General features: G+C 38.4%; 1 pseudogene across 1 annotated transcript in view; it reads left to right on the forward strand.

Annotated features, from left to right (window-relative positions):
• LOC128248156 (uncharacterized) overlaps positions 1 to 19259 on the forward strand; it is a 62494-nt pseudogene extending 43235 nt beyond the window's left edge. Inside the window, exon 2 of the transcript XR_016242648.1 lies at positions 18519 to 19259. The product of XR_016242648.1 is annotated as an uncharacterized LOC128248156 (transcript). The remainder of the gene's footprint in view (positions 1 to 18518) is intronic.
• Positions 19260 to 20260: the final 1001 nt, after the last annotated feature.

Here is a 20260-nt window from a genome sequence, read left to right on the forward strand (position 1 = left end):
TTCAGTGAGATATTGACTCTATAGCATTTCTGACTATACGAACTCACATTGTGCCAAGCTGACATAGACGTTTTTTTTTCTTTCTTTCTGACTATTATTTTTCATTTTCTTTCAGCACGTCAAGGTGGGTTTTCAAAAAAAAAAAGAAATAAATTTTTTTTTCCTGCAGACAGTACAAGCTCACAACTAAACACTACAAAAAAAAAAAAGGAAAACAATACAAAAAAAAAAAAAATACAGAAGGCAACCACATTGTTTTGTTTTTTTAGCGAATATTTCTTTTTCTTCTTTCCTTTTCCATTTTGGTTCTTATTGTGCACATACATTACAGAGGAAAACAGAAAGGTACAGAAAAAAAATAGTGTGTTTCCTTTTCCATTTGCGGTGAAATTTTTTTTTGGCCTTTTGCATATTTTACACGTTTTTCATTATTGTTTCTTCCTATTTTACCTTTGACGGAATCATTACCAATATGTGTGCGTTGCCAAGCCTGCTTTCATTCGCCGGAGAGACTCGACTTGTTTCAAATTGCTCTGAGTCCTCCACGGACACACCACGTACTGTTTCCGCAGATCCTGCAAGGCAGTCCTCTTCAGTGTCAAATGAGGATTTGCTACGTAGCATTCAGGAGCTCACTCGCACCGTAAATAACCTCTGTTTCTCGAGATCTCGTGGTGGTTCCCAATCTCGTAGCGTTTCCCGGTCTCGAAAATTTTCTTGAGATCGGGGAGCTACCTGGAAGAAGTAAGGTCTGTGTTGGTACCATACAAACTTTTTGAACAAGGCGACAAAGTGTATTCAGCCTTGTTCATTCAAGGCGTCGGGAAACGAGTAAAGGAGAAGTGCGCACGTCACTTTCCTCCAACCAACCTGTTTTTAATCGTGCAATATTCGTCCAGGACCAAGTGTCGAAGAAATTCTTCATGGCTGACACTGGTTCCTGTTGTAGTATTTGGCCGCTTCGTCTAACAGTCGACAAACCTCGCCGTTCTGAAATCGTTTTGCACGCTGTTGATTCATCTCCGATTCCTACTTTTGGTCAGCTTTCTCTACTTTTAGCGTCTTTTCCGGAGTTGGTGGATATTACTTTCAAGCCGGTTAAACCTGCACATTCCACCCTCCATTATATCACGACGACTGGTCTTTCGGTTTTTTCTCGACCACGTCGCCTAGTGCCTGATCGTCTTAAGACGGCCAAGGCCGAGTTTGAGCACATGCTTCAACTCGGCCTCATTCGCCCCTCCACCAGCCCATGGGCATCTCCTCTACATTTGGCCCATAAAGGGGATTCGGATTTTCGCCCGGTGGGGGACTATCAGAGACTAAATGTAGTGACGATAGCTGATCGCTATCCCATCAGGAATTTGCAGGATTTCTCGGCGAACCTGCATGGATGCACCATTTTCTCTAAGATTGATCTGGTACGGGCCTATCATCAGATACCAGTAAATCCAGAGGATATCCCTAAAACAGCCATCACTACACCTTTCGGTTGTTTTGAATTTCTATTTATGAGTTTTGGTTTGCGTAATGCTACCAGCACTTTTCAGAGGTTTATGGATGAGGTCGTTCGTGGACTTGATTTTGTATTCGCTTATGTCGATGATATACTCATCGCTAGTGATACGGAAGAGAATCATCTCCACCATTTGTCGCAACTTTTTCAGCGTCTTCGCGCTTATAATGTGAAGATTAATCCCGACAAGTGTCTTTTCGGGCAGTCATCCCTGAATTTTGTGGGACGTTTGGTTGATTCTAATGGGATCAAACCTCTTCCTGCTAAAGTCGATGCAATTCAACGCATCGCACCTCCAACCTCTCTGCGACAGTTGCGCCATTTTTTAGGCATGGTCAATTTTTACAGGAGATTCATTGACCGGTGTGCATACAAACTACTTCCTTTAACGAGGCTACTGCAAGGCCATTTTAAGAAGGATGCTGGACTCACTCTTACTGATGAGGCGTTATCTGCTTTTGAGTCTGTGAAACAGGAGTTATCCTCCGTTCCTGTTCTTGCACATCCTACTCCTGATGCTCCGCTTTCTTTATCTGTGGATGCTTCCGATTCTGCGGTCGGTGCTGTTTTGCAGCACACTGTAGACAATCAAACAAAACCTTTGGCTTTCTTTTCTTGTAAATTACAGCCTGCCGAACGCAGGTATAGTACTTTTGATCGTGAGCTATTGGCAATCTATCTGTCAATTCGGCATTTTCAACATCAGCTCGAGGGACGAGAGTTTGTGAATTATACTGATCACAAGCCTCTCACTTTTGCTCTGTCCTCTAAAACGGACAAGCTCTCTCCTCGTGCTTTTCGTCACCTGGATTTTATCTCACAATTTACAGGTGACATTCGTCATGTGCCAGGGAAAGAAAACATTCCAGCTGATGCTCTTTCTCGACTTCCTGTGCATTCTATTTCCACTCCCGCAGAAATTGATTTACTGGCAATTTCACAGGAGCAACCTTCTTTATCAAGTTTAGATTTGACTTCGTCAAAATTCAGCAACTGTAAATTTACTTATCTTCCACTCCCTTCATCCGAGGGCTCTATATTATGTGACACATCCACAGGTTCTCCTAGGCCTTTAGTACCTACGAACCATCAACGTTCTGTGTTTGATGCCCTTCGTTCTTTGTCACATCCGGGCATCTCAGCAACAGTAAAGCTTATCACTACTCGGTTTTTCTGGCCCAATATGCGGCGATCAATTGCCACTTGGGCACGCTCCTGCATGAAGTGCCAGAGTGCAAAGGTCCATAGGCACGTTCGTGCCCCTCTTGGACAATTTCCTTCTCCTGAAGCCCGTTTCCGTCACGTCCATCTTGATTTGGTTGGACCGTTACCAGTGTGTCGCGGGTTCTCATACCTGTTAACTTGTGTTGACCGTTTCTCACGTTGGCCAGAAGCCATTCCTATAGCAGATATTACTTCTGAGACTGTTGCTCAGGCTTTCGTTTCTGGGTGGGTGTCGAGGTTCGGAGTACCGGTCAGTTTGACCACAGATCGTGACCGGCAATTTGAGGCCGCGCTTTTTTGTGACCTATCACGAATCCTGGGGGTGCATCGTATACGCACCACCAGCTACCATCTCGCTTCTAATGGGATGGTTGAGCGGTTTCATCGACAACTTAAGGCCGCCTTGCGCGCCTCGCCCAACCCGCAGTTTTGGGTTGAAATTCTTCCGGTTGTCCTCCTTGGATGCCGGACTGCGGTAAAAGCTGACCTGGGTTACTCCTCGGCGGAGCTTCTTTACGGCACCACGTTGACGTTGCCAGGTGCGATGGTGGTACCAGACTCATCACAACCACCACACCCAGAGTCCTATGTTACTCGGTTGCGAGAGTATTTCTCCAATCTTCCATCTATGGGCCCCAGACAACAGTCACCTCCCTTTAGAGTGCCAGCAGACATTGAGTCTTGGTCTCATGTGTTTATTAGGGATGATTCTGTCAAAGGACCCCTTGTTTCTCCTTACAAAGGACCCTATCGTGTGCTTTCACGCACTCCAAAGTTTTTCAAGGTCGACGCTAATGGTCATACAGAAATTGTGTCTGTCGACCGTCTGAAAAAAGCATACCTTGACAAACCTTCAACTCCCTTGGACGACATGCCCGTGTTTCAAATGCCGCACACACCACTATCACCACATACATTGTCAACGCCTTTACCAATGCATACACCAACATCAGCACCATCACAATCACACACACCAACGATTACACCACCTTCGTCGTTGCAAAGGAACCCTAGCGAACCTTATGTCACTAGGTTTGGCAGGACGGTGCATTGGCCCAAGAAATTGGAAAAAACTATTTACGTTTGATTTATTGTGTTTTTACTGGACAATTTCAGTTTTTAAAAAAAATTTTTTTTTATTGAACATTTTTTCAGGCCGTCTATATGTATGTGAGAAATCACAGCAGAAAGAAAGTCAGAACACGTAAGAGTTTTATACCAAGTTCTTTGAGTACACAATTGGAAAGTTGCAGGCTGTAATTCTTGTCTGTTTTATCGTGAGTGAAAACATCCACTCTAACAGAGTCGACAAAACTGAGTGTGTTGATTTGGAGTGTCTGTACTCAGGAAGTCGTGGTCAGTTGCGGAGCTGTGGTTGAGCATCGATGCCAGTTTCGACCTGTTGCCTGGTACTAGGTATCTTAGTCGGTTGGCTCTTGCTATTTTCCGTGATGTCCCACTCATACAGTGAAGATAAAACCGAGTGTTTGATATATATATATTTGTGCCGCATTTTCTGTGTGGTTTCGATGGCCATCTCGCCTCAGACGTCCCTCCAAAATTTTTTAATTTCGTGTTTCACACTCAAGGGGGAGCCATTGTAGTGACATCACATTGGTGCCAAAAGGCCGACGCCATTGCTGCATCCTTATCCACGCATGCGTGGATTTCAACATCCAAGCGTTCCCAATTCTATTCTGTCTCTCTTACCAAGGCAGACAGCGACCAAGCAAGACGTCTAAGCAAGCTCTCCCATTTGAGTGTGGTTGAACCAAGTTGTCTCTATAATGACACCAGCACGAAGAACCGTACATCTACATTTCAGGCTACTCTAAAACCGGACAATTAGAAGCTGTTTACCTTTTCCACCGAACAATAAATATTTGTTGTTGTTGATCAGTTTGGAGTTTCTGCGTTCAGTTCTCTTCCAATTTAATGTAGGAGAGTTAGGTGTATATCTAAAGATATATAACCCACTCTCCTAAAATCTGTTTGCAGTGTAAACTTCCTCCTATGTAAGAATTTATGGAATTTTTTTACTGCAAAGATTAATGATAATGCCTCTTTTTCAATCTGGCTGTAGTTTCAATCTGGTATTAGAACTCTCGATGCATGTGCAATAACTTTGATTTTACCATCATCAAATTTATGCCATGTTACAGCTCCTATACCAATTCCACTGGCATCCGATGCCACAATTATTTTCAGGTTTGGGTCGAAATGAGTTAATGATAACTCTGATGTTAACCACTTTTTTAATTCCTCGAATGCTTTCTGGCATTCGTTTGTCCAGTCTCATTTCAAGTCCTTCTTTAGCAACTTGTTCAACAGAGCTCTTAGCTCATACATTTTAGGTATGTACAACTGGTAATGACTTACCAGACCTAAAAATGCTTGTAGTGTTGTTTTGTTAGTGGGAGCAGGCATTTTTTTTATTGTGTCAATCCTAGAAGGGTCTGGTTTTTGTCTGTTTTCATCAATCACCTGTCCTAAGTACTTTATTTTTGTCAAGAAAAATTCACATTTATTCTCACTTACTTTAAACCCGTAATCACTTATTTGTTTGAAAACCTCTTCTATATGTTCAATATGTTGGTCCCTTGATTCACTTTTGATCAATATGTCATCCAAGTATGGGACCACGAACTCACAATCTGTTAGCATAGTATCCATCACTTGCTGAAATATTGCTGGTGTAACCTTAACCCCAAATGGCAGTCTTTTGAAATGGTAGAGACCTTTATGAGTATTGATTGTTAATACTTTAGCACATTCTTCATCTACCAGTAATTGGAGGTAGGCCTCTGACAAATCCAGCTTGGAAAAACTTTTCCCACTTAGCAAATATTTCTTCTGGGTTTGGAAGTGGATAATTGTAATTTTTTAAACAATCATTAAGACCAGTTGAGAAGTCCACACATATTCTTATTTCATTGTTCTTCTTTTTTATATATACAGTAGGAGCCGCCCACTCAGAGTAGTCTACTTTTTCAATTACCTCCATGTCTTCCAATCTTTTTAATTCCTTCTCAACTTGATTTAACGCCACGAAAGGTACATTCCTTTTTGGTTTGAACACTGGCACCGCATTTTCTTTCAACTCAAACTTTATTTTGATTTTTTTTTACACGTACCGAGTTCTTTTGAAAACACATCAGGGTACATCTTTTTCAATTTTAATTTCAATTTTTCCGTTACTTTCTCTGACACGGACTGTGACACATTCACCTTGTATAGTGTATTCAGTGGTAGATCCCACAGGTCGAATTCTTCCATTAAATCTGTCCTGAACAGATTCATTGTATTCTTAGATACCATTACTTTACTTTTCTGCATCATGTTTTTAAGTTTTATTTCTGGTGAAATTTCGCCCAGGAATTGAACTCGTTCTTCTGACACACTGTGAGCTATCCTAGTAGTTTTTTTATCCACCGGCCTGCCTATCTTACTCCATGTTGCCATATTTATTATTGATATATCTGAACTGGTATCTAATTGCAACACAAATTTTCGATTTTGTATGGTATAATTTACTTTTGTTGAGTAGAATTTCTTCAGTTTTACAATTTTCTTCGACCGGCATTTAGTTTGTATATTCCTAATTTGACCACATTTAAAATATGTTTTATCGTTAAAGGGGCAATCTTTCCTCAAATGTCGGTTTTCACAACCAGAGCACCGTTTTGAATTTATATATTTTCTTCTATCTGTACTTTCTTTACACATTTGTACATTCTTATTATTGTCTTCTATTTTTCTTGTATCATCTTGAAGGTTTATTATTTGTTGGCATTCCTCAGCCACTTTCTGCAAGGTTAGTTTCACATCTTGATTCAGCTTTGATAATATTCTTTTTCTAATTTCCACATCTTCCATTGCCCTTTAACGAATATTAAGTACTTGAACATATCTGGCGTTAATTCTTCCAGCTTAAACCTTTCACAAGCCTTATTAACCATACCGGCATATGTTACAAAATTGTCGGACTCATTTTTCTTTAAATTTAAAGATTCCCACCGAATGTTAAACTGTGAACTTTTCTTGCTAAAAATATTAGTTAAAATATTTATTGTTTCATCAAAACACAATTCCGCGGGCTTTCTTGGCAAAATAAAGTTACAAAAACTTTCATGTTCCGGAGGGGCAAGCTTTCGCAAAAGAAGTCTTAGCTTCCTTTCGCTAGACCATCCCTTGCATTCCTCTTGTATCGTCTGTAATATGCAGTAAAAGTAATTCCTTCATCCGGTTTGTAGTGAAATTCTTTGATGGAATTTGCAACACCGTCCGCTGAAAATGATTCTGTCATATTCCTCGACTGCAGTAACAATTCTGTTAACATCTGTAGTTGCTGCTATTGTTACTCTTGCTGTTTGACAACTGCTTTCAGTAACTCTTCCATTTTGGTACTATTCGAAACCTCATTGTCACTGTTATATCGCATGTTTGGATGGCGTGCTTTCGCCAATAACGTACCTCTACTCAACTACCGAACTCTCAATTCCGACGACTCGACTCAACAGAACTCGGCTCTGGCTTGCTCTACGTGACGCTTATTTCTTTATTTGGCACTACGGCCACAACACAGAGGGGGGACACTACAACGAATGAGAATGAGATGTTATATAAAAATGAAGAAATGAAATGGCTGCATGGGCCCAGCTCCCATGCAGTATCATTTGAACGTTTATATACACTATTTACAATCGTTCTATTTTTCTATTGTTTTTTCTTAATCATCTTTTTTTTTCTCCTTTTTTTTTTACATGAAATACTTTTACTTTTTTTCTCTTTTTTTTTCTTTCAACAAAACAATTTTACTCACTCTTTTTAATACCCCATGAAAGGCTCCAAGTCTTTTAAATCAACTACTGGCAGCAGTTCGTTGAACTCCACCAACACTCCGGGCGGGTCAATCTTGTCTCTGCACATGTCTCTCAGTCTCTTGTATGTGTCCTTGTCGACCACAATAACCTTCACATTTTCAGAATATATATCTGTGGGTAACCTCACTCTTATGATATGCTTGAATTAAAAAATTTTCCTTTCCGTTTCTTTGCTTTTTGCATTTATTACGAAATTCCATTTATTTTTTCCTCTTCTTGGTTTTTCTCTTTTCTTCTTCCACTTCTGGTACCTTTTCCTTTTCTATCTCCACTTTGAACAATCTCTCCATTTCACCCTCATACAGTTGCACTCCTGAATCTTTTTCCTTCACTGGAATAACTGGCGTCTTTAATGCTGTTTCCTCCTCCTATAATTCATTCTCAAGCACTTTTCCAATTACTTTTTCACTTTCTTTCTCCATCACCCTTTTGTCTTCCTTCCTTCTGGTTGCAGCTTTCATTTCCACTTCTTCTTTCTTCTTTTTCTGGTTCTCTGGCGGCAGGCTCGCTCTTCCACTTCTTCTGTTTCTTTCCACCACCATGAATCCCTCCTCTGTTGTTTTTTTCTTCCATCTCCACTTGTACTACTTGGTCTGTACTCTTCTGCTTCTTCGTCTGTTCTCTCTGTGGGCACCTTGCCTTCATGTGGCCTTTCTATCCACATCCAAACATATAGGCAGCCTGCCCTCCACTATCACTCTCAATCTCAAGTCGTTGGGTAGCACTATCTCCTCAACAATTTGATTTAAGTCTTCTATTGTTGCCTGGATAGTGAGCTCAATCCCGTATCCCCAGTAGTTGATTCTTTGTGTTCTTGTGGCCTTCAGTATCTTGGCCTCATCCTTCATGTTGAACATTATGGCTGTCATCAGCCATGTTTCCTTTAGTTTTGGGGGTACTTTGCCAACTTGCACTCTGGCCACACGTTTGTCACAGTATGAAGGCAAAAGCACCCACTCTTCCAATCTTGTTGCCTCCGTGGAATGCTTAATTGCCTCTTCTTCTGTCGCAAAGTGTACCTCCATGGTGGCATAATTCCTTCTTGTTATAGATGTTGTTAGTTTTTTTATGCTTTCCAAACACACTTCAATTTCCTCCACTGTCGCAATCTCTATCTTTCTCATTGCTATTTTCATCGTTTTGAATATAACTGTTCTTTTTGTTACATTGCTCATCAATTCTGCAGGTGGTGTTAACTTCAGAGTAGCTCCATCTTTCTCCAGCAACCTTTCACATTCCTTCATTTTCCTTGGTTCTACCTTAATTTCAATTATTTCCAATGTTTCCTCTTCTATTCCTTTTCCAGTTGTGGCCGCATAACTGTGGCGACCCACTGGCGTTTTCTCCATTTTGCCCCCAATGGGAAGAAAAAAAATAACAATTCACAATGACAATATCAACAATTCAAACAGTAATAATCAACAAACAAATAGTTAACGCTCTGACTTACGACAAAAACACTCCGTTATTAACAACTCAAACCACCTGCAAATCTACACAACGCTTCTCGTCTAGCTATCACATCCACTATCTATACATATTGGACTAGCCTACTTATCATCTGGGGTCATCCACACAGCAATTATGTAGACTGAAAGGCATTCAAATAAATTCACAGTGGACCAAATAACACATCACAAATTCAACTAGCCTTAAATTAAACTAGCCTTAAATATAACACAAATTATACAGTGGACCAAATAACACATCACAAATTCTATTAGTTGTATAGTTCATCCATCATTAGGATAAATCAACCCTGGGCATCAGTGGTTACAAGTGCTTCATTATATTATCTCCAGGAAATCTCTCACTTCACTGCCCATAAATGATCTGACAAAGTTATTTATAAGCAGAGGGTAGGCTCCAGCAATGATTTGGATTAATTGAGGAAGTATTATGCACAACATGATTGGAACCTTATCCCGTGCAATACTCACCCATTCAAAATACAAGATTCAACCAAATGTTCCAAACTCACATGATAAATCAAATGCCAATCATTAAAAATGAATGTGTGGAGCCTATTTAAGGCTAGTTGAATATAAAATGTCAGAACAGAAATGGGTCTTGCTACGATATCAATGAATCTATCTTATCTGAAATTTAACAAACTTTATACTATGATATTGTTACTCAAAAAAGTTTGTCAATAAGATTTGGCATTGAGAAACGATTTACCTATAATAGTAACTTTAAGTAAATGTTGCTCAATAACCAGTTGTTGCATAGCCTTTATCATTTGTGGATCAATAGTTGTTGCTATTGTTGTTTAGTCACAGGTCAGCTGTGAGCTGTTGGACCAAAATATTACTAATTTCAAACAATATATTTAGGATTAAATTATCTTATGTGTCCTATATTTTTTTATGCTATTGTTTGGAGTTTTGCTGCTATTTATAGCAGAACAAGCAATCACAGAGGTTCTTTAAATTCATGAACCAACAAAAAATAATGGTAATCATAACAATTTCATTTCTTTCAAAATAAGACCAGTTTTTGGAGAAATACAATCAATTAAATCATTCTTAAGTGTGCTGCTGGTAATTTTTTGTAAATGATTTTGTATGGACAAAAGATATATCTAGCCTCAATAAACTATGAGCTCATAATTGGAAGGAATAAAATAAAAAGAATAACTTAAAAAAAAAAACCTATACGGAATGACCACAAAGCTCTGCCATTCCTCCACCTTAAAAATAATAATGTCTCCGTAAGCTAGGAAAGCCTGTGATATCTATTCATTTCTGTTATCTGGTTGTATTCATTGTTTAATAAGTAACATACCTTCTGAATGAAGTGCTGTTGAAGTGTTTACTTAGAGTATTGTTACCTTTTCTTCCAAATATCTGAACTTTAAATGTAGAATAAGACATTTGTCTCAGAGACTACAAAACACTTATTTTCCTCATTTCCTCTGTATCACCACCAGCACCACCATTATAATGTTCTTGGTACTTTTACTATTTCAGCAACTATCTCCAATGCCCTTGTAACTATCTTTGCTTCTACCCCTTTAATTGCTTTATTAATCATGCTGCAACTGACCTCAATAAAAGCTCTTCTCTTCTACTTACACAAGACTCTCCTGCTTATACAAGCTAATTCATCAATATTTCATGGACACTTCCTCATCTCTTTTATTAGAACTGCAAAAAGTATACACACTTCTTCCCGTCATCTTTATTTATAGAAGTATACTGCCTTTCGTCATGTGGAAGAACATTGTCAAGCTTCTTGCTCACATTCTTTTTCTTGGCTAAATATACTTGGCATGAAGCTTCCTAATCACATAGACCTCCTACTATTGCTCTTTCTACTACTCCTTGCGAGCCTATCATGTAGCTCTGTTCACTACACAGCCTCCACCACATCATCTGTTGCTAGGCTGGAGCTTGCATCCATTAACAGAGTCAGTCAATTGCTACAGTAAGTTATCTTGTCGGATTGCTCAGTTGTTTCTATTTTCTAATTTTAGTAGATATGGATTTATGATCCACAAGCTGTTTGTCCATTTAACGTCCACAGCCGACTGTTTTTTTTTTTATATTCTTATTGTTTTTATTTTTTTAATGATCTATTTATTAAATAACAAGATTCTGTTCTAGAAAATGAAAACCTTTTGTTTTTTATTCGTTTGTAGTATTTTTCTTTTGTTGATCGAGGAATTATGATATCTGATAAAGAACAGTAAACAAGATCTTCAACTGGCACTTGTATTTGTAAAGAAGGTAGTCTCTCAACCAATGAGTATTATGCTAATATCTTGTCACAAAGAGTATACAATATATTTAGTTACAAATTAAGAGCCGAAGTTGTGAAGGGTAGATAATAAAACTTCTAAACCTACAGGATTGCTTTTAAGTAAGCCTGTAAGATATCTTCAAATGCTTAACCTCTTATCTATGCTGGTTGATGAGATAGTGGTTTATGATATACAAATTCCCAACAGCAAGGTAAATGGAAATGAAATGCATGGAATAAAAGTAAATTACACTAGGCAACAAAGATGTTGTTACAGAAGATCAAATTTTAGTTAATTTTAGTATGCTGATTTCAAATCTATAATTAAATTTTTTCTATCATCTCTAGACTTTGAGTAAGATGCAAATCACTTAATAAAATTTCCTTCTTTGTTCAGATTTTGGTTTTTCATCATCCTAATACCAGTAATATGAAACTTGCTTTTCAAGGTTAAAGCAATTTTTGTTTGCCAACTTATAAAAATTCTAAGGATTTTGTTCAATAGAATTTATCCAGAGTTGGCAACACTGAGTCAAGAGCATAGTAATGGCCCAACAGTCAGTTGCTACATGACAATCCAGTAGAGCGGTTGTTGAAGACAGCAGTTCATTTGAAGATTTTGCTAGTGATATAGAAATAGGGAAATATGGCATGTATGTTCCAGATGCAACTAGTTCCCAACATTTATTAAGTCAAGTAGATGTTAAATGAGTTAGTGTGAAATTTGAAATTACTGAAAGAAAAAGTTGAATTGCTTGGTTCCAGACGTCAAAGATGGAATTTTCTCTAGACATACACCAAAGTTTCCCATTTCTGCCAATGCCATCTGCAGTTTTCATCATTTTACTTACAGGAGACAAACATTTGTTTCTGTATCAGTGGCCTGATGGAAAGGATTGGCTTTTGCTATAATCCAAAAGATTGGAGATTGTTCATTGACTCTAGTAAAGCTAGCCTTAAAACTGTATTATTATACAATGGCAATGAAAAACTTTCAACACCTGTAGCACTTGTCACTGGCTTTAATGAGGCTTATAAATCAATAGAACTGCTGCTAAGTCTCATCAAATATTAGGACCACATGTGTAATATTTATGGCAACCTTAAAGTTGTATCATTACTTCTTGGGTTACAATTAAGCTACACTTTTTGTGTCCATGGAACAGCAGAGATGACAAGAACCACTACAAAAAACATGATTGGCCATCTAGAACTGAACATTTTGTTGGTAAACACAGTGTGAATCATCCAGCACTTATTGACCCTCAGAAAGTACATCTACCACTTCACATTAAACTTATAAAAAATTTTATGAAGAGTATGGAGCAGCAAGATAGTGGTTTCCAATATTTAATGGATAAATTCAAAGGAATATTAACAGATGCTAAGCTAGAAGTTGGAGTTTTCACTGGACCATAGATCTGCAGTGTCAGCCATGACTCATCATTTCTAACTGAGAACAAACTAGGAGCATGGACATCTTTTGTTGAAGTTATCAAAAATTTTCTCGGAAATTACAAGCTGAAAACTACCATGAATTCATATGAAAAATGGGATGCAGAATGTCTTTGAAAATGCATTTTTTACATCCTCATCTTGACTTCTTCCTGGTCAACCTTGGGATTGTGAGTGACAAACATGGTGAGCACTTCCACCAATAGATCTCAGTTAGGGAAAACAGATACCAAGGTAATTTCAACCCAAATATGATGGGAGATTATTGCTAGTTCCTGCAGAAGGAGAGCCTGTCATCCTACAAGTGACAAAGGAAGAGGAAACACCAAAGTTTCACTTAAGAACAGGAAGTTGCCTTTCAGTAGTAACAACAAAATACTTAGATGCTTTGAGTGGATGGTTGGGCACAGATAAGTCAGCTATGGAATTCCACTGACTGTCTTAAGCTAGAAAAAAGAGGAAAGGTATTCCTTTTCACGAATTATTTAAGAATGCTTAACATAAAACCTGGCATATAAAAGTAGCTTAGATGGCTTTTGTAACAGAAGCAGGTGAGAAATAATGATAAATAAGGGATTTCACAAAATCTGGATGTCAGATTGGACTGATTGCTCCAAATCAGGCCCCATGCTGAAGGGGGCCCTGTGCTCGAGAGGGCTACATTCTATACTGCAACATTTCATAAAGGTGATCCACCTGAAGTCTTTTAAAAAAATCTGGTCTTTCAAAAAAGAAAAAAAAAATTTTTTAAATGAAAGAACATGCTTTCTACACTTTAGTGACACAAGATATTATAAGATAAACCCATTCAGCCAAGACTGCTTGGGTTAGCCGCTGAATTTGAAGAAATTTATCTTATTTTTAGTGAAAGGCTCAATAAGTATGTTTGTATGTGAATGCTTGGATAAAATATTTGTGTGTCTGTGAGAGTATGTATGTGGGTGAAGTGTATGTATATATGTGTGCTTATGTTTTGTGTGTATCAGTTTCTATAAATATGTTTAATTTTGGGGAAAATTTTTATTTCAATAAAGTGTATTTTTTATACATATATAGGTGCAGAAGTGGCTGTGTGGTAAGTAGCTTTCTTGGCGAGGCCCTTAGGGACTTCCTGTCTGGTGGCCCGAATGCCTCGGCACGAGAAGCTGAGTGCTGTGAGGGGCTAATCATGGCCGAGGAGGTGATCGAGGTACTGGGCGAATGCCCCGGGGAGAAGTCGCTGGGTCTCGATGGTTTGTCTTACGACGTTGATCAGGAAGGACCCAAACAAGGGGGACGAAATAAGGAACTTCAGGCCTATAACTCTGCTGAACACAGAGTTAAAGAATTTGGCCAAGGTGCCAGCGGAAAGGTTGGCGCGGGTTGTGGACAAACTTGTCGGGGAAGTGCAAACGTGCGTTATCCCAGGTAGGACGATCCACGACAATCTCCACCTTATACGCTAAACTTTCTGACGCAGGCGGGGGGGCACTAGTACATTTAGACCAGTCTAAGGCTTCCGCAGTTGGATTGCTGCGTTGTACAGTGACATCAAGTCTGTCGTAAAAGTGAACGGTTTCGTTTCGAAGCCATTCGGGATCGAGCGCTCAGTGCGGCAGGGGTGTCCCCTGTCTCTGCTTTTGTATGTGTTGGCCCTCGAGCCATTGCTGCAGAAGTTGGAGGCGATAGGGGGCGCACCGCATGATCTGTGGTGTGGAAGAGGAGCTATGGCGCATGTGGATGACATCACCATCAGCGTGACGGATGAGGGCCAGTTTCCAGTGGTGGAAGAGGCTATCAAAAGTTATGAGGCAGTGGCAGGAGCAAAGTTTAACAAGGACAAGTCGATTGGCTTGCAACTCGGCACCTGGAGGGGCAAGCCGATGCCGTTCAATAACGTCGTAGGGTGTTGGACCGAAGGTCCTGTTAAGCTGCTTGGAATCTGGTTCGGGCCAGGCCTCCAGATAGAGAAAAATTGGAGCGAGGTGACCAGCAGGGTGATTGCTCTAACCCAGACCTGGTCTGGGCGGGCGTTATCTTTGCTAGGAAAGGCGGAGGTGGTGCAGATGTTTATAGCATCGGTTATCACCTACCGTCTGACGATGGTACCTTGCCCCGATTTGTGGCTGAACAAGTTGGAAAGAAGCCTTTTCCGCTTTTTGTGGAAGGGAGGAAAGCCACTCGTGAAGCGCTCTGTCTACTGCCAGGAACCGTTAAAGGGTGGGCTAGGGATGCCTTGGCTGAGGATGCGAAAATTCGCATTAAGGTTGAGGCACCTTTGGCTTTACCTGGATGGAGAGCAGGTGTGGTCACCGCACACCCAGTTCTACCTTCCGCAATTAACGTCCTTAATGGACGTTGGTAATTGGATAAAGCAGAGACCTAGGCTGGGGGACTGGCAATTGGAGTGCCAACAGGCACTTCAGCTACTCTCTCGGGCAGGCAATGCCGGCAACAGGAATTCCACCGCAGATTGTTATTGCGGGTTAGTGGGATTTAGGTCCAAAGACGCCTTGGGGGAGACCCTGGGCTACGATGAAAATCAGTTGACCAACCTGTTCAGGAGAACTTTCGGGCCGGGGTATCTGGACAATTACCAGAAATCCCTGGCTTGGCAGTGCTTCCATGCGGTGTTACCTATTTATGATAAACTGTCAAGGCACGGAAGTGCTGTATCGCCGACATGTCTGAGGTGCAGGCACGACAGGGAAACCGTCTTGCACGCATTCGTGGAATGTCTGGAATTAACGAGACTGATAGTTTTCGCAGAACAACTGTTGTCATCGATGGGAAGAATACAGCTATCATCGAGATTGTACCGCCTCCTTCCCTCAACAGGGAAAGGAAGGCTTGCTTTTCCTGCGTAGTAGCCATACTGAAAGAAACAGTATGGAAGACGCATTGTGTGCAACATTGCTTATGAAAGTGTATACATTTGAATATAATATAATATAATGGACCCGCAATATGAATACTGCTGGTAAAATGGAGCTGATAAGGATGGACTCATCACTTAAAAACATACCTATCCCACCTAAGGACACATATATTAAAGAACTAATCTTAAGAATAAATGAATTCATTCATAGAATCCATTGGAGGATACATCAAACATTTGTATATTGTGGTTTTTGTAATTTTAGTTACAAAATAAATTAGTTAGTTCAACAGAATACACTGTCTGCAAGTCGATGGATACCGCATATTCTCCTCTATTTTCTAATTGCTATATATATTTAGGGTAAAATACCCCCCCCCTTTTACCTGCACCCAATTATTACACTTGGTATAACACTAGTGTAACAATAATTGGGTACCCTCCCAGCACCACAATATACAAATGCTTGATGATGTATCCTCCAATGGATTCTATGAATGAATTCATTTTTTTTCCTCCTTTCTTTTTCTCCTCTTTGAGTTATATTTAGAATATACCCCTTCCAAACATTCATTTTTGGAGGGAATTCTTTGATAAAGTGTAGTTCTGCATGAAAATACATTAGTATAGTATTTGAAAATTAACTATTTGAAAAATCAAGCAGTAAATAAAATAAAACGATTATATATATATATATATATATATATATATACACACACACACACACACACACACACACACACACACACACACACACATACATACATATATATATATATATGTAAAGCTAGAACATCCCAATGCAACACATATATATATCTGAACATTTGTAGAGATGAGCCACATTTGGAATAAAGAATTCAAATTCTCCACTTTACCTTAAAACATTCAATTTTAGGGAGAATTCCTTGATGAAGTGTGTGTATGTGTGTGTGTGTGTGTGTGTGTGTTGGGAATATGTCCATGTTTATACTATGTAACTTTGATCACACCTCTTTCAATTCCATGATTTTGTGTTAGAGAACATTAGTATAACACTTACAAAACGTACTCTCTCTGCTTTTCTTTCAAACATTCAACTTTGGAGAGAATTTTTTGATGAAATGTAGTTCCATTGCTTTTCAGTATTATAGATCATCCCATGCACATTTGTAAAAGGGAAAAATTTTGAAATTTCTATTGCTGCATATTTCCAGATGCTTACTTAATGGAATCTTGCATAATTCTTCTTGTTGGATATGTTGCCTGTGGATTCTTGCATATTGGCAGAAGGAATTATTTGTTTCGACAATGTATCAAACAATGGGACACAATTTACAGGCACGAGTTCAAAAATTTCTTCAAAATGCATACAACCAAGCACATTTTTACCCTGCTCTACCACCCAAAATCAAATGGGCAAGTAGAACGATTCATAGACACTATTAAGCAAGCACTAAAATAAGTAAGGAATGAGTTAGGAAATGACAAAGCACTAACTCGGTTCTTAAGGGTGTACAGAATAACACCCAATCTGAATACAAGTTCAAGCAAGTTGCCTGCAGAGCTAATGTTTGCTCAGAAGATAAAATTTATCTTTGATAAATTATTACCAAAGAAAAAAAAAAATGTAGAGAAAATACAAAAAATTCAACAAAACATTTTGATGTGGAAGACAAAGTCCATTTCAGAATATACAAGAACAGTAAAGAAGGTTGGGAGAATGGTATAGTGATTAAAAGAATTGGAAACATGATGTATTTAATAAAAGGCCAACGATGGGAACATAAATGACACCTAAATCTATTAAAAGCTAGACATATGGAAGAAAGGAAGGAAATTCCAATGGAAGTGTTTACGACATGTTCAATATTCCAGCACCGAAAGAGATTAAGCCTAGAAGGAGCAGTATTAGAAAACGTAAACAGACTAAACATTTAGAAATAATTTCAAGTGGAAAAGGTACTGAACTCCTTAGGGAATCAGAATCACAAAAAGGGAGAGGTGTTGGAAAGAAACAAAAAATAATAAAAATAAAATAAAATAAAATAACTGGTTTATATTAAAGAATAAAGATATTGTGAGTTGGAGTCAGAGTCAATATAATTTTATCGACTCTGACTACTCCTTAATAGTTTCTGACTCCGACTCCGACTCCACAGTCCTGGTTGTTACCCAGCTTTGTTATAAGTTTTATTGACTTATAACAAGAACAGAATGGAGTAAGTGGAGCAAGAACACGCACGAAAACGAAAAGTGTCGCTTAAGAGGTCACAGATGTGTGACGAAAAATTTCTGGACAATGGACATGAGTTAAAATAAAAAAACGACAGTAATAAACGAATGAAGGACAAATATATAGTGCATGTGTTTATTTGACAGATGCTATTGTGCAGTTTCTAGCTCCCACTTAGTTATGATAGTAACATGAATTTCTTGCTTTAGCGAGTTTCTATAGATGTTTTATCCCACACTATGCTGAAATGACTCTTACCCTTTAACAGAATTGTTATAATGTCAAAAAAAGAAGCTCTAGGAAATTCTTTTAGCATCAGAAGAATTATGATTGTTTAACAGGATTAAAGAGAAATTACATTAGTCAACAACAAAATTATTGTCCAAATTTTTTTTAGCTGATTCAGGTAAATTCTGATGTGTTATATCCCAAAATCACATTGGTTTTGCTCAACCAGGACAGCTTTTTGAACTATGGCCACATGTTATTTTTTATGTTTTTGTTTATATGTACGAGTATTTTTGCTTTATATGATGCAAAATTCTTTTTTATTTCTTGAAATAAACAAATTCAGAAGAGTTTGCATGTGCCTATTTATGACTAATTGGTATTTTTATTTTACAGGTGAATGAAATGGCTTCGACCAAAAGATCTTGTAAATGTAAGCCCAACATATTCTGCTACATCTGCGGTGAATACACCATTGTTTCTAACAGGAATCCAGTCACAAGTTTCATAAAACATGCTTACCATGCTTATTTTCTTATTTTGCTATCAAATTTGGTGACCAGGACAAAGCTTGGGTGCCACACATGGTATGCAAAGTATGCACCAAGAATTGACGTCAGTAGACCAAAGACAAGAAGAGTTGTCTGAAGTTTGGAATTCTCATGGATTGGAGGGAACCAACAAACCATGGTACTGACTGCTATTTCTGTGCTTTTAATGTGACTGGGATCAACAGAAAGAACTGGAGCAGCCTTAAGTATCCTGATCTTCAATCTGCATGTCGTCCTTTAACTCACTGTGATGAAATTTCAGTACCTGTCTTCAGAGAACTTCTTAACACTATTGATGAAGAATCCTCCAGTGTTCAAGAAGATGAAGAGGAAGTAGTTCTTGATGATGATGCTCCACATCCTTTTTCCAAAAAGGAACTAAATGATCTAGTTCGTGACCTCAGATTGTCAAAGTTCTCTGCCAAACTGTTGGCATCCAGATTGAAGGAAAAAAAATCTCCTCTGAATTTTGAACAATGATGACACAGCATTTAATTTACATGTACTTATCTTTGTCAGTGTCTCTATTCAATTTACAGTAATCGAAGCTTGTAACATTTAATTAATAAATTGTGCTAGAAAACAATTTTTTAAATCTTAAAACCTATTTCGGATGAGAAGTATTAACAAAAATCAACTGTTAATATCACAAAAATGTAATCAATTTAATGAATAATATCTGAAGCATCACACACACACACACACACACACACACAAACAAAATCAACCAATAATGTCAGAAAAATGTAATCAATTTAGTCAGAAGATCGGATTTTAAAAAAAGCAACTTAGCATAGAAACCTGACCTGATCAAGAGAAACGGATGTCATTTTCAGATTCACTGGTGCAAAATTGTTCTAAACCAGTTGAAAAAACTAAAATAATGTACGAGAAAATTTTTTGTTATCCAGTGTTAGCTAAGGTTACTTATCAACTCATCTCATAGCAGATGTATCCCTTTTTCTGTTGGTAAATCCTGCTGACATGGGAATCAGTGGTGATTTACAACAATATATTCAGGATTCTTGATAACTTTTGTTTTCTTTTTGTCTCAGAGTGTTTGAAACTGGCCAAATTTAGATATAGTACTTTTGGTCAGGAATTATTAGTAGTGCATTTATCAGTTATACATTTTCATCATTTTCAGGAACAAAAGAATTTTGCCATATATACTGACCATAAGCTGTTTAACTTTTGCTCTTCAGTCTAAATTGGATAAATATTCTCCAAGGAAAATTAGGTACCTTGATTTTGTTTCAGTTTACTGTTGGTATTCATTATACCAAGGGATCTAACTATTGTGTAGCTGATGCTCTACCCCAGCTATATGTGGAAAAAATTGCTGTGGACCAAGAAATGGATGAAAAATTGCTGCAGCTAAAGAATTCTTGAGTCATCTTTAGAATCCGATCTTGTTGCTCTATGTGCACAATACTTCAACCATTCATGCAGTATATCTGCTAAATAGATATATATTATGATTCTGAAATTCTTTTTCCCCCAAATCTCAATTTCCTTTTTATTTTTGCCCTTTTTGTTCACCACAAAGCAATTCCAGAAGTTCACCAACTGTACTCTGAAAGAGTA

This window comes from Octopus bimaculoides, chromosome 1 (genome assembly GCF_046866305.1).
Source record: "Octopus bimaculoides isolate indiv1 chromosome 1, ASM4686630v1, whole genome shotgun sequence".
NCBI lineage: Eukaryota > Metazoa > Mollusca > Cephalopoda > Octopoda > Octopodidae > Octopus > Octopus bimaculoides.